Source organism: Phyllobates terribilis, unplaced genomic scaffold (assembly GCF_046119375.1).
Source record: "Phyllobates terribilis strain yellow unplaced genomic scaffold, ASM4611937v1 Scaffold_4__5_contigs__length_816908805, whole genome shotgun sequence".
Taxonomy (NCBI): Eukaryota; Metazoa; Chordata; class Amphibia; order Anura; family Dendrobatidae; genus Phyllobates; species Phyllobates terribilis.
Genome location: NW_027362764.1, coordinates 676501630 through 676515513, shown reverse-complemented (window position 1 = coordinate 676515513; position 13884 = coordinate 676501630). Strand labels below are relative to the sequence as shown.

The window sequence follows — 13884 nt, the reverse complement described above, 5'->3', positions numbered from 1 at the left end:
TATATCTAGTTGAACTATAATATATATGTAATATTTATTAATTCTTTTGTGTTGCTAATATTTTCTGTGCATGAAGTGTTCGTGGAAATTAAAGTAGCTTTACAGCATGACGTGTGACAGCTGCGGCCTTTGAACTTTGAGCTAATAGTATAGGATCCCATACATTCTATTTTCAACTGATGTAACTTAAGACCGGGCAGCCAGTGAAAAAAGAATCTAAGACAAGAGTTTTTTCAAGTGTCTGAAATTCCAGTGACTTACTCTCATATTATATAATATGTACTTGGGGAATATTCAAAGAAATATAAAGATATTCAATTGATATGGCAATGCGCATTAATAAATTGGGATACAACAATTTTGGGTTAAATATATATATATATATCTAAAACTTCATATGTGGAATGTTTGAGTTGAACAGATCTGTGAATGTCAGAGTGAAGGTGACAGATGAGTAAATCAGCATCTGCTAAGTGTGATTGATGTGACAGAGGCCTCGTATGTTTGTATGTTTGAAAAAATAAAAATGTTTCTTTATGTGAAGGTACAAAAATATATTTAATTCTGAGGAAATTATAATACATAATTAGGTATTATCTACATATATATATTTCTATATTTCTTTAATAATTATTATTTCTTGATTTAACTAATAGTGGATAAGGGCAACCACACATCAAAATGGTTTACAAAGCAAATTTATATTTAGAATAATTTTCCACATGATAATATTCTTGAATAACTATAATAATATTTTTAATGGTTACCTAAATAGGTACACACCTCTCTTTAGTCAAATCTATGCTACTCATCGATATGAAATTTATAATTTGGTTCTGATATATACATAAATTTTATAAAATAATATTTTTGGTATTAAGGGGGAAAATGTGTTTTTGATCCTGATTACATAATCACTTTTGATCAATACTTATTTTCCACACATTTTAATAAAGAAGAAATAATAATAAGGTACTATGGTATAATTAAGAAGGGTATTACATGCAAAGTTGCATAATTTAATATTTTTTGGTGGTACAAGGTTATGACAAATATGAAATCATCCAGATAATGGAGATATAAGGGTATTTTTTATGGAGAAAATAATTACTCTGCATTTGTCATTAAAATTTAAAGGCCTTATTTTTATTTTTATTCTTATTTTTACTCTTAATTTTATTTTTCATTTTTAAAATTTTATTCTTACTTTATACTTCTTATTTTTTTATTTTTTCATTTTTTAATTCTCATTTGATTTTATTTGAGTTCAATATCTCAATTGAGAAAACACATTAATATTTAATAAAGTAATGTCTAATCAAAGAGTATTGCTTCATTAAATATATATTGCTAAGGAAAAAAATGTTTACATTTTCTGAGTAAACACAACAATTCATTCATTCATTTATTCATTCATTCATTCATTCATACATTCATATATTTATTCATTTTGGTTCAGGAGTATACATTCTTTGATATTATTGGTTTAATAAAGATATAAAAACTTGTTTTTTCAAAATACACTGACACCTATGGGTTGGAAAAGGTAATTACACCTATGACATAAAAATGTTCTATCATATGGAGAACTTGATTGATAATGAATTTTTATCTATTATTGTTTATTATTCCAAACATAATTTATTTTAATATTTTGATAATAATTAAATGGATATTACTGATTGCTATGGTACGCTGTGATATTATAGGTTAGGAAAAACTGCCAGATTTGGTATCAGATTAGGGAATGAAGACTTCAATCAAGACATCGCAATTATGAATTCTATCTTAATAAAGACTTTTAATTTTTATAAATCAAAGAGATTCTCAAAAGTTACAAGAAGAAGCAACTGATATCCGGACGTCTCAGAAGGTAACAGGTGTGAATGCTGAGTGTTATAATAGACTGTGTCCATTACATACAATACAATTCACACCACTGATCACCAGGACGGCAGAGGACGATGATCCTATATGTACTGTGTTGTGTTCAAGTTTCATCACGTTCCAGTGGTTTCTTATCACCTGCAACGCTTCAATGAAAGCTGGTGAACAGGTAATACCTGGCATATGTGTCCTGTATATAAAGGACTGAGTACTGGTTATGGTGCTATATAAAGCAGGAAAGTGTCAAGTTAACCCTTGCTTTACTGACCAAAGACGTCACATCTGTTCCAAAAGTGACACGAGACCAGTGCGGACACATGGAAGATTCCAAAAACGATCCAACGTAAGTCCAGGTGACACTGCACAGATATTAAAGCTACATTTCATCCATGGACTTTGTTTTCTTATCAACTGACACACATGATCTTTCTAATAAAGAGTACAGTTTATGGACTGAACAATAATGAACACAATTATGGACTGTACAATATCTACATGCTGTAATTTATTTCAATGGAGTTTTCATCTAAAGACTGTGTTATAAAAGAACCAAGAAGAAGACGAGACGACGACCCGATGACATCAGATGATGACGATTGAACCCGTGATTGCTTCAATTTAGATATAGGGAAGTATAATTATACATATTAAATGAATATTAGTCACGGCTTACCATAACATGAATTCACATCATTATATAACAATAATCCGATATTGATACTATTATTTTTATTATTATTATTATGGAAATGATATTGCCAAGGAAGAAGGAAAGAAAAAATGATTGATGAATGTATCTTCTTTTGAGAAATTTCAGTTAAAGTCCTTTTATTCTCAAAAAAGGGGGAAATGTTAAATGGTTAATTATGGAAATTCATTTGGAATGTTAATCGATAATTATTTTTCTGAGTTCTATGCCTCAGCCATCGTGTCTAGTTGACATGCGCTATTTGTGTGTGTATTTTTGGTTCACTACCATATGTAGAACAGGTGTCCATACGACTGGCTATAAAAGCCCATGGTACAGACTCTCATGCTCTGCCCACCCCACAAGACACAGAATCTTCATGCTGAGAAGCAGATGACATGTAGGCCTGGACACATGCTGGACAAAGACTTGATTTACCAGACAGGATCCAAGGAAAGATGGGTGAATCTCAACAATTAAGCTAATTATGGACAAATGGACAATTACTTTATAACTAATTATTGTATGTACCTGCTGCAATCTGATTCTTTTTAATGGACAATCCAAGAATAAATAGATACATTTTTTTATAAGAATATCGTGATATTGATACTTTGAGAAGTCCTCAGTAGAAAAAAATAATACAGGAAGAGTATTATTTTACCGTCTCCCATCAAAGTACTAACCATGCCAGACCCTGCTTAGCTTCCAAGATCAGATGAGATCGGGCGTGTTCAGGGTGGTGTGGCGGTAGGCAGAGACAAACCTCTCACTTGCTGCTTTTCTACTTTGACGTCTGGCTGCCCGCTGCTCTTTCCAGTGCTCAGCAAGACCAGGTCCTTTTGTACTTTCCCTTCTCTTCAATTTTTTTGCTGGCTTCCTTAAAAGGTCTTGCAGACACAACGCCCCACTCAGAGCCGCTGAGCTCAATGATCGGCTGCAGCACTGTCGACGGAACGTCAGCTTCACAGCCAATGCCACAGGCCGGGAGCAGAGGCGAGACTCACCGGTAGACCCGGGTAGGGTGAGTAGAGCGCGGTTAGTTGCTTTCTAATAGGCTGCAGCCGGGGATTAACTTTTAATGAAAGGGAACAATTCCTTTGACTGTCTGCAGCGCGCCACACCTAGGAAGCGCACTCTCACACACAAGCCAGCATGCACACGTGCTCGCACGTGACAACACCCCCTATCTGCCCCTACAACCTCTCCGTCACCATGCGTCAGACTCTCCTGCCTGTTTTATGATTTCAGGGCCCTAGCAGGAATCACCCCCCCTCCCCAATTCCTTCCGCACCTTCCTTGCCTTCCTTGCACTGAGGTTAGCTCTTTGTCAGCCGTCTGGCTTGGTCACACAAGCTTCTTTGCAGAGAAACATGTTACTTCTGCTGGCCCTCGCTAGGCGGCCGGCATCCATAGCCTTCCCTGGGCATCTGCTGAAAGCCTGGCCCCTTCACTGCCCCGGGTGATTTTAACGCCATCATTTCCACACGGCGAGCTGCGGAGTCAATAAGCAATCCTAGCCGTGGCAAGAAGCTCGGTGTCAGGCCTGCGTGAAGGCGGCGGGGTAGCGTACTTAGCTGCCAACTGGCTCAGAGGCCTTGGAGCTTCCATCATCTAAGTTACTTAAGGTCGGTGTCCGGCAAGGTGCCGTTCCATGCTAGCCGAGCTGGGCAGTAGGTAAAAACGTCATCAAAATGGTTTACAGCACCCGGTATTCCCAGGAGGTCTCCCATCCAAGTACTGTCCAAACCCAGCCCTGCTTTGCTTCCGAGATCAGATGAGATCGGGAGTATCCAAGGTGGTATGGCCAGTAGAAGCTGCTCGGTCCATCGCCCGGCCAGCCTTTCTCAGGATCGCTTGCTGGCGAGCAATCTGGCCGTGACGGGGCGGGCTCCGAAGGGTCCATGCAAAGTCTGTGCCGTCCCTACAGTTGTGGTCTGTTTAGCTGTGATTCACCCGCCGCATCAGGTGTCTTCAAAAATGGCTCGGCGCAGGGTCTCCTGCAGGCTAAACCCTTCATCGCGGTAATGTGACAGAAAGAGCAAGCTGGACCCGTAACTTCGGGGCGGAGCGAGACGTCCAGGGGTGAATGAAGGAAGAGGGTGAGATGGTTGCCAGTGACTTGAGCTGCTCTTCAGGGGGGAGGGTCGTGTTGCCTGCAAAGGTCTTCTGCTTGGGGTTACCGGTGGTTGCCTCCAGCCACGCGGGAGACGCTGGTCCTGGTGAATAGGAGCCTAGCATTAAAAGTAAAGAAGCAACAATTCTGGAGGCCCACGGTGATCAGAAGGATGCTGGTATTTTGCAGAGATGAAATAGCGCAAGAGAGAAAGCAAATGAAAAAAAGAAAAGAGAATGAATGTGTGCACTTGTGAAAGGGAATGGAAAAAAGGCATAGAAGAGAGTGCCCCCTGCTGGTGGAAGGAAGGAAAAAGCAAAAGCCTACAGCACCTGGAATTCCCAGGTGGTCTCCCATCCAAGTACTAACCAGGCCCAACCTGCTTAGCTTTCAAGATCAGACGAGATTGGGTGTGTTCAGGGTGGTGTGGCCGTAGGCAGAGATTAGCTTCTCACTTGCTGCTTTTCTTCTTTGACGTCTGGCTGCCGGCTGCCCTTTCCAGTGCTCAGCAAGACCAGGTCCTTTTGTGCTTTCCCTTCTCTTCAATTTTCTTGCTGGCTTCCTTAAAAGGTCTTGTAGACACAATGCCCCACTCAGAGCCGCTGAGTTCACTGATCTGCTGCAGTGCTGTCGACGGAACTCAGCTTCACGGCCAATGCCACAGGCCGGGAGCAGAGGCGAGACTCACCGGTAGACCCGGGTAGGGTGAGTAGAGTGCGGTTAGTTGCTTTCTAATTGCCTGCAGCCGGGGATTAACTTTTAATGAAAGGGAACAATCCCTTTGACTGTCTGCAGTGCGCCACACCTAGGAAGCGCACTCTCACACACAAGCCAGCGTGCACACGTGCTCGCACGTGACAACACCCCCTATCTGCCCCTACAACCTCTCCGTCACCATGCGTCAGACTCTCCTGCCTGTTTTATGATTTCAGGGCCCTAGCAGGAATCACCCCCCCCTCCCCAATTCCTTCCTTGCCTTCCTTGCACTGAGGTTAGCTCTTTGTCAGCTGTCTGGCTTGGTTACACAAGCTTCTTTGCAGAGAAACATGTTACTTCTGCTGGCCCTCGCTAGGCAGCCGGCATCCAAAACCTTCCCTGGTCACCTGCTGAAAGCCTGGCCCCTTCACGGCCCCGGGTGCTTTTAACACCATCATTTCCACACGGCGAGCTGCGGAGTCAATAAGCACTCCTAGCCGTGTCAAGGAGCTCGGTGTCAGGCCTGCGTGAAGGCGGCGGGGTAGCGTACTTAGCTGCCAACTGGCTCAGAGGCCTTGGGGCTTCCATCATCTAAGTTACTTAAGGTCGGTGTCCGGCAAGGCGCGGTTTCATGCTTGCTGAGCTGGGCAGTAGGGCAAAACGTCATCAAAATGGTCTACAGCACCCGGTGTTCCCAGGAGGTATCCCATCCAAGTACTGTCCGAGCCCAGCCCTGCTTTGCTTTCGAGATCAGACGAGATGAGACGTATCCAAGGTGGTATGGCCAGTAGAAGCTGCTTGATCCATCGCCCGGCCAGCCTTTCTCAGGATCGCTTGGTGGCGAGCAATCTGGCCGTGACGGGGCGGGCTCCGAAGGGTCCATGCAAAGGCTGTGCCGTCCCTACAGGTGTGGTTTATTTAGCAGTGATTCACCCGCCGCACCAGGTGTCTTTAAAAATGGCTCGGCGCAGGGTCTCCTGCAGGCTAAACCCTTCATCGCGGTAATGTGACAGAAAGAGCAAGCTGGACCCGTAACTTGGGGGCTGAGCGAGACGTCCAGGGGTGAATGAAGGAAGAGGGTGCGATGGTTGCCAGTGACTTTGAGCTGCTCTTCAGGGGGGAGGGTCGTGTTGCCTGCAAAGGCCTTCTGCTTGGGGTTACATCTGGTTGCCTCCAGCCACCCGGGAGACGCTGGTCCTGGTGAAAAGGAGCCTAGTATTAAAAGTAAAGAAGCAACAATGCTGGAGGCCCACGGTGATCAGAAGGATGCTGGTAATTTGCAGAGATGAAATAGCGCAAGAAAGAAAGCAAATGAAAAAAAGAAAAGAGAATGAATGTGTGCACTTGTGAAAGGGAATAGAAAAAAGGCATAGAAGAGAGTGCCCCCTGCTGGTGGAAGGAAGGAAAAAGCAAAAGCCTACAGCACCTGGCATTCCCAGGCGGTCTCTGCTAAATGGTTAATTATGGAAATTCATTTGGAATGTTAATCGATAATCATTTTTCTGAGTTCTATGCCTCAGCCATCGTGTCTAGTTGACATGCGCTATTTGTGTGTGTATTTTTGGTTCACTACCATATGTAGAACAGGTGTCCATACGACTGGCTATAAAAGCCCATGGTACAGAAATGGGGGGCTCTCTTGCTCTGCCCACCCCACAAGACACAGAATCTTCATGCTGAGAAGCAGATGACATGTAGGCCTGGACACATGCTGGACAAAGACATGATTTACCAGCCAGGATCCAAGGAAAGATGGGTGAATCTCAACAATTAAGCTAAATATGGACAAATGGACAACTACTTTATAACTAATTATTGTATGTACCTGCTGCAATCTGATTCTTTTTAATGGACAATCCAAGAATAAATAGATACATTTTTTATAAGAATATCGTGATATTGATACTTTGAGAAGTCCTCAGTAGAAAAAAATAATACAGGAAGAGTATTATTTTACAATGGTGAGCCAGCCAGTCCTGTTTTTTTGTTTTTTAAATTAAGTAAGTGAATTTCTTCCGTGAACAAGGGGGGAGTCCTGACGAGCTGAACAGCTGTTGTTCACGTGTCAGTAAATTCACTAGTTTGTCACGAGAAGCAGAAAGGACCTACAGACTGAGGAAAGACGGGAACCAGAGGTACTTACAAGGAACAGAATCACACAGGAAAAGAATCAGACGAACTGAAGACAGGACGTGCTGATAAAGAGAAGCCAAGGAATCTTAAGGTAAGCAAAATATGGATATAATTTCTTCTTTTGCTAAACAAAGTAATATTAATTTCAAAGGTAATGTAGGAGATGACATAGAAGTTTTGTGGCTCAGTTTATACAAAGAATGTGAATTGGAGAATTTACAGTTAACTTCTAAATTGGTAAATAGAGACAAACAGAAATTGAGAAATATTCTACATTTGGTAGATTTTTTTCATAGTCTTGTGTTAGAGATTTCTAAGCAGGAAAATAGTGTAGAAGTGTCAGACGGTGATACTGATTCTGACTGTAATGTGGAAAATGAACAAGAAGTAAGACACGTGTCTGTAACTGAAGGTGACCTTGGGTCTGACCAAGAGACGGACATACAGAAACCTGACGTGGGAGGAGACATGACTGACATACGAGAAACCGACATACTAGGTGATGTGGGAGGAGATGTGAGTGACGTAGGAGGAACGGACGTACAAGAGCCACTAAAAATATCAGAGAATTCTGGAATTACCCAGGCTCAACTCCAAATTAAAATGAGGAAAAATTTGCTGAAATTATACAAAATCATGCCAAAATATGATGTCAAAATCCATGCCTGTAGAAATTCAGAGACATTTGAGAGCTTCTCTGATAAGTTTGATTTATCCAATGAGGAGAGGAATCAATTATTTAAAATATGGATTCCTGTGACATTGTCCAGACGTTTACATTTAATGCCCTGTGAAAATGACTCTCCTAATGGATGGGAAAATGATTCGGACAGATTAAGATATTTGATTTATTGTGTCACAAAGGATTTTCCCAACATAGAAGATCTGCAGAAACTAAGGATTGGTAGGAAGGAATGTACATATACATTCATGTCCATATTTGAACGGTTGTACAAAGCTCTCATCAAAAATGGAAAAGTACAACATATGATAACAACTTTTGTACAAAAATTCAAATTCCTAAATTCAGTTTCCCAAGTTATGGCATCACAAAAAAATTCATTATTTGAATGTGCACAGATGCTGGATTTTGTTAGAAAACATGAGAATCGTGAAAAGAAAATAAATCAAGCTAAATTTATAAAACCAGGAAAGTTAAAATCTTACCTAAAGCCAATATCAAACTCTCCTAGACTGAGTCATCCCCATAGTGAACTCTATCAAATACGCAGCAGATTTCATTTATGTTATAAGCCATATCAGCCAGTGCAAAGATCCATCTCTCCACAGAATGAGTTAATTCTCAGTCAGAACTGTGATTCTCTAAAAAGGAAAATGGCTGAAACTGATGGACAGAGACAGGTGAGACGACCAACTCACTGTGACGTCATGGAATGTGGACAGAAGAACAGGCAGTTCTCTGAGGTTTTGAAGGATAGAAAAATGTCTTTGCTAAATAGGGCGTTCCTGGAGATATTTGAGAGAGACAGAAGATTTGGTTTAGGGAGTGGCTAAGGAAAAACTGTAATTATAATGTTGTATCAAAATGTAATACAATATCTCAATATTTATTTATAATCTTATACAGTAAAATTGTAGTTATATAGTTTCTAATAGTTCATATATATATATATATGTATATATATATATATAAACACTTGTCTAAGTAGAGATTGCGTATAATTGTATTTATATATACGTTTATAAAATATATATATATATATACATATTAATTAATAAATTAGAACTTCATATATATAACTTTAAGTAGCAATATTTTGAATTACATTAGAACTAGAGATGAGCGTTGTTCTACTCGAACTGTTCGCCAATCTCAAATTCGAGCTGTTTTGGGCGGTGTTCGAGCCGTTCGGCGAACACGAACAATTTGAGAAAAATTCGGCTGTTCGAGGTTATGTTCGATAACTGTTCGTGCACCAAAATCATAACTGGATTTTTTCTCAGTAATGATGAAAATTAATGTTAATACGCAGTTTGAGTGTACAGCGGGGTGGGGGGAGGGGCAGGGGATGGATCTCTGCAGGAACAATGAAGATCTCCATTTTTTTTTCTCTTTCCCGCATTTACAGTGGGGAGGTGCAATCTGTCAGCCTATCAGCAGCGCACACACGGAGCGAAGTGCTTTTTTTCACACAAGCAAGGGCATGTGTCATTGGCAGTGTATGTCACATGTCCTTGCCCTATAAGACCAAGCCATTTTCCCCGTCGCCACCATTTTCTCACTGCTGCAGCTGCGTGTTAGACGGCACCGCTGTTGCTGTGTGCGCTATACCTTGTTAATTTCAAGCCAATTTTCGCACAAATATACAGATAGCTTGGGAGTAGGGAATAGTTGTGATTGCAGTCCTTTTAAGGACTAGGTTACAGCATTTCCTACGACTTTTATCAGGCAGGTCTGTGCTCTTAAATAGATAGGTTGTGGGAGTAAAGACTAATTGTAATTGGAGTCCTTTTCAGGACTAGGTTACATCAGTTCCTATCAGTTTTTGCCAGGCAGGTCTGTGCCAGTGTTGTGCAAGTTTTTTTCACAGCATTTGGCTGAATCTAGCAAAGCTAATCCTTTTTGGCCTATTGCAGAGTGTGTTAGTCAGTGGAGTAGCCTATCTGTGTTGCAAGATATACCACCTGTGTATAGAATACCAATTTTTTTACTGCACCTAGTGAAGTAAAATTTTTTGGGCATAGCATCATTCTATTAGTCCATCTATACTGACCTCCATCAGGTTGCAAACTGAATCTAATTTTTTTCTGCATCTAGCTCTGAAAAAATATTTGGCCTTCTAGCAGTGTGTGGGACTTGTTCTATTAGTCCACCTATACTGACCTCCATCAGGTTGCAAACTGAATATATTTTTTTCTGCATCTACCTCTGAAAAAATATTGGGCTTCTAGCTGTGTGTGGGACTTGTTGTATTAGTCCATCTATACTGACCTCCATCAGGTTGCAAACTAAATATATTTTTTTCTGCATCTACCTCTGAAAAAATATTGGGCTTCTAGCTGTGTGTGGTTCTTGTTCTATTAATCCATCTATACTGACCTCCATCAGGTTGCAAACTGAATATAATTTTTTTCTGCATCTAGCTCTGAAAAAATATTTGGCCTTCTAGTAGTGTGTCGGACTTTCTCTATTAGTCCATCTATACTGACCTCCATCAGGTTGCAAATTAAAAATAATTTTTATCTGCATCTACAGTACCTCTGAAAAAATATTTGGGCTTCTAGCTGTGTGTGGGACTTGTTGTATTAGTCCATCTATACTGACCTCCATCAGGTTGCAAACTGAATATAATTTTTTTCTGCATCTAGCTCTGAAAAAATAATTGGCCTTCTAGTAGTGTGTGGGACTTTCTCTGTTAGTCCATCTATACTGACCTCCATCAGGTTGCAAACTGAATATATTTTTTTCTGCATCTACCTCTGAAAAAATATTGGGCTTCTAGCTGTGTGTGTGTCTTGTTCTATTAATCCATCTAAACTGACCTCCATCAGGTTGCAAATTAAAAATAATTTTTATCTGCATCTACAGTACCTCTGAAAAAATATTTGGGCTTCTAGCTGTGTGTGGGTCTTGTTCTATTAATCCATCTATACAGACCTCCATCAGGTTGCAAACTGAATATAATTTTTTTCTGCATCTACCTCTGAAAAAATATTGGGCTTCTAGCTGTGTGTGGGACTTGTTGTATTAGTCCATCTATACTGACCTCCATCAGGTTGCAAACTGAATATATTTTTTTCTGCATCTACCTCTGAAAAAATATTGGGCTTCTAGCTGTGTGTGGGACTTGTTGTTTTAGTCCATCTATACTGACCTCCATCAGGTTGCAAATTGAATATAATTTTTTTCTGCATCTAACCCAGCCAATAGTTTTGACCTAATACCACAGTTTGGCCACTCAGCTTTGCTCGGTTACCATCCATTGTTTTTTTGTGCAAACAACTCCAGAGTTGTGAATTAGTTAACCACCAAAATGAGTGGAAAAAGGCCTGCTGCTGGTGGAAAGGGGAATAGGCGTGTTGGGAAGGGGAAAAAAGGTTGTGTCCGTGGGGTAGGTGTTAAAGCAACAGTAACATCTGCAGAAGAAAGACCATCTTCCAGCCAAACTAAAATGTCTACTTCTTTTAGCGGACAATGTGATAAGATCCCTTTCTTACGGCCATGCCAATCGCTACAAATTCCAGATTAGGCACAAAAACAGCAGGTGCTTCAACGGATATCAAGTGCTCCTTTAAGTGGGCTCTCCTCCACATCAACTTCAACATCACAAATACTCCAGTCCTCAAAGGTGTCACCCAAATCACACTTGCTTCCTCACAGCTCCCAAATCTCCAGCTGCCCGTCTGAGTATGAGGTAGAACAGATGGTTGAGTCTGCAGAGCTGTTTACTCATACTATAGCCTGGGAATCAGAGGTCGACTCCAGCGCTTCTGTGAATCCAGACGAGGAAATGATCTGCACTGATGCCCAGAATCTTTATGAGTCGGATCCAGGACCAGATGCAGAAGGTTCTGACCATAATGTAGACCCTCATTCCCAAACTGTAACTCCTGTTGGTGGAGACAATGAGGAAGACGATGATAAGACTCAAATACCTGATTGGAGCGACAACTTTAGTTTTTTGTCAGGGCAAGAACAGGTTAGCTCTGAGGACGACGGGTGTGATAACACACAGGGTGATGATGATGAGGTTGGAGATCCCACTTACTGTCAACCCACAGTCAGCCAAGAGATGAGGTCAGCAGAGGAGGTGGAGGAAGATGCTAGTGACGACGAGGTCAGGTTGCGCCTTCCTGGACAGAGACGTAGTACTGGAAGCACGTCAACAACTGCATCCTCAAACACAACTCTGCCTCTCACCACAAGTCGTGGTGGCTCTTCAGGTCGCATGGGTGCTAAGCCTTGCATAGCCTAGGCATTTTTTCAGATCGATAAAGATGACCCAACTCGTGTTATCTGTAACATTTGTCAGCAAAAGCTAAGTAGAGGCCAAAAAATACATAGTTTGAGTACTTCATGCATGAACCGGCACATGGACATGAAGCATAAGTTGCAGTGGGAAGCTCAGTGTGCTACAATGCGGCCTAGCCGGCCGGGCCAACCACCGTCTGCCATATCTTGTGCATCCGCGGCCTCTTCATCCTCTGTGACTGGGGGGACAGCAGTCACACCTATTTTGGGGCGCAGACCTACCACCTCTTTACCCGCAACAGCCAGCGTGATTGGCAGGTCATCATTTTCTTTGGAGGTGGTAACACCAGCTGGTGTTGAGCCCTGTCCGACATCGATAGCACCACATTTGGATCAAGGCAACCTAACATGTCCGCCTGCATCTTCCTCACAGACCGGCAGTTTGCCGGGGACACCCTTATCAACCCCGTCTAAGCACAATAGCCAGCCCTCGGTCCCTCAGATGTGGACAAGTAAAAGACCATTTCCTCCTAGCCATGAGAAAGCTAAGAGGTTGAATTTCACCATCTGCAAGCTCTTGGCTACAGAAATGCTGCCTTTCCGCCTGGTGGACACAGAGGATTTTCGAGACCTTATGTCCGTCGCAGTGCCCCAGTACCAGATGCCCAGTCGGCACTACTTCTCAAAGAAAGGTGTGCCTGCGCTCCACCAGCATGTCGCACACAACATCACCGCTTCTTTGAGAAACTCTGTGTGTGACAGGGTGCATTTCACCACAGACACTTGGACGAGTAGGCATGGACAGGGGCGTTACATGTCGCTGACTGGGCACTGGGTAACTAGGGTGACAGCAGGACAAGGGGCTGCTGTCCAAGTCTTGCCGTCCCCACGAGTTGTGCGTCAATCCTCTTTATGTCAAAGTTCCTCCACTGCTTCTGCCTCCTCAACCTCCTCTCGGTCTTCCACCTGCACCCAAAGCCTGTCTGGTCATGCCACAAGCTTTCTAACTGCGCAGAAGGGATCCTGCACACCTCCTTACTATGCTGGCAGTAGGGCTCAACGTCATCAGGCGGTTTTTACATTGAAATGTCTGGGAAATGTGAGTCACACAGCTGAGGAGTTGTGGTCAGCTCTGGAGAACCAATTTCATGAATGGTTGTCTCCACTGGACCTGAAACCAGGGAAGGCCGTGTGCGACAATGCTGCAAACCTGGGTGCGGCCCTTCGCCGGGGCAATGTCACACACGTGCCTTGTATGGCTCACGTGTTGAACCTGGTTGTCCAGCAATTTTTAGCCCACTATCCCAGTCTAGATGGCCTTCTGCAGAGGGCACGGTCGCTGTGTGCTCACTTCCGCCGTTCGCATCCCGCAGCTCAGCGACTTACATCTCTACAGAAGTCGTTGGGCCTGCCACTTCACCGGCTAAAATG

The 13884-nt window shown here is 42.4% G+C and overlaps 1 non-coding gene and 2 pseudogenes across 1 annotated transcript; all 3 read right to left on the bottom strand.

The window, feature by feature from the left end:
• Positions 1 to 4271: 4271 nt before the first annotated feature.
• LOC141267795 (5S ribosomal RNA) lies at positions 4272 to 4391 on the bottom strand (annotated as a pseudogene).
• A 620-nt stretch (positions 4392 to 5011) lies between these two features.
• Positions 5012 to 5129, bottom strand: LOC141266612 (5S ribosomal RNA). Its single transcript, XR_012320642.1, has one exon. It is a non-coding gene; the product is annotated as a 5S ribosomal RNA (ribosomal RNA).
• A 931-nt stretch (positions 5130 to 6060) lies between these two features.
• LOC141270013 (5S ribosomal RNA) lies at positions 6061 to 6180 on the bottom strand (annotated as a pseudogene).
• Positions 6181 to 13884: the final 7704 nt, after the last annotated feature.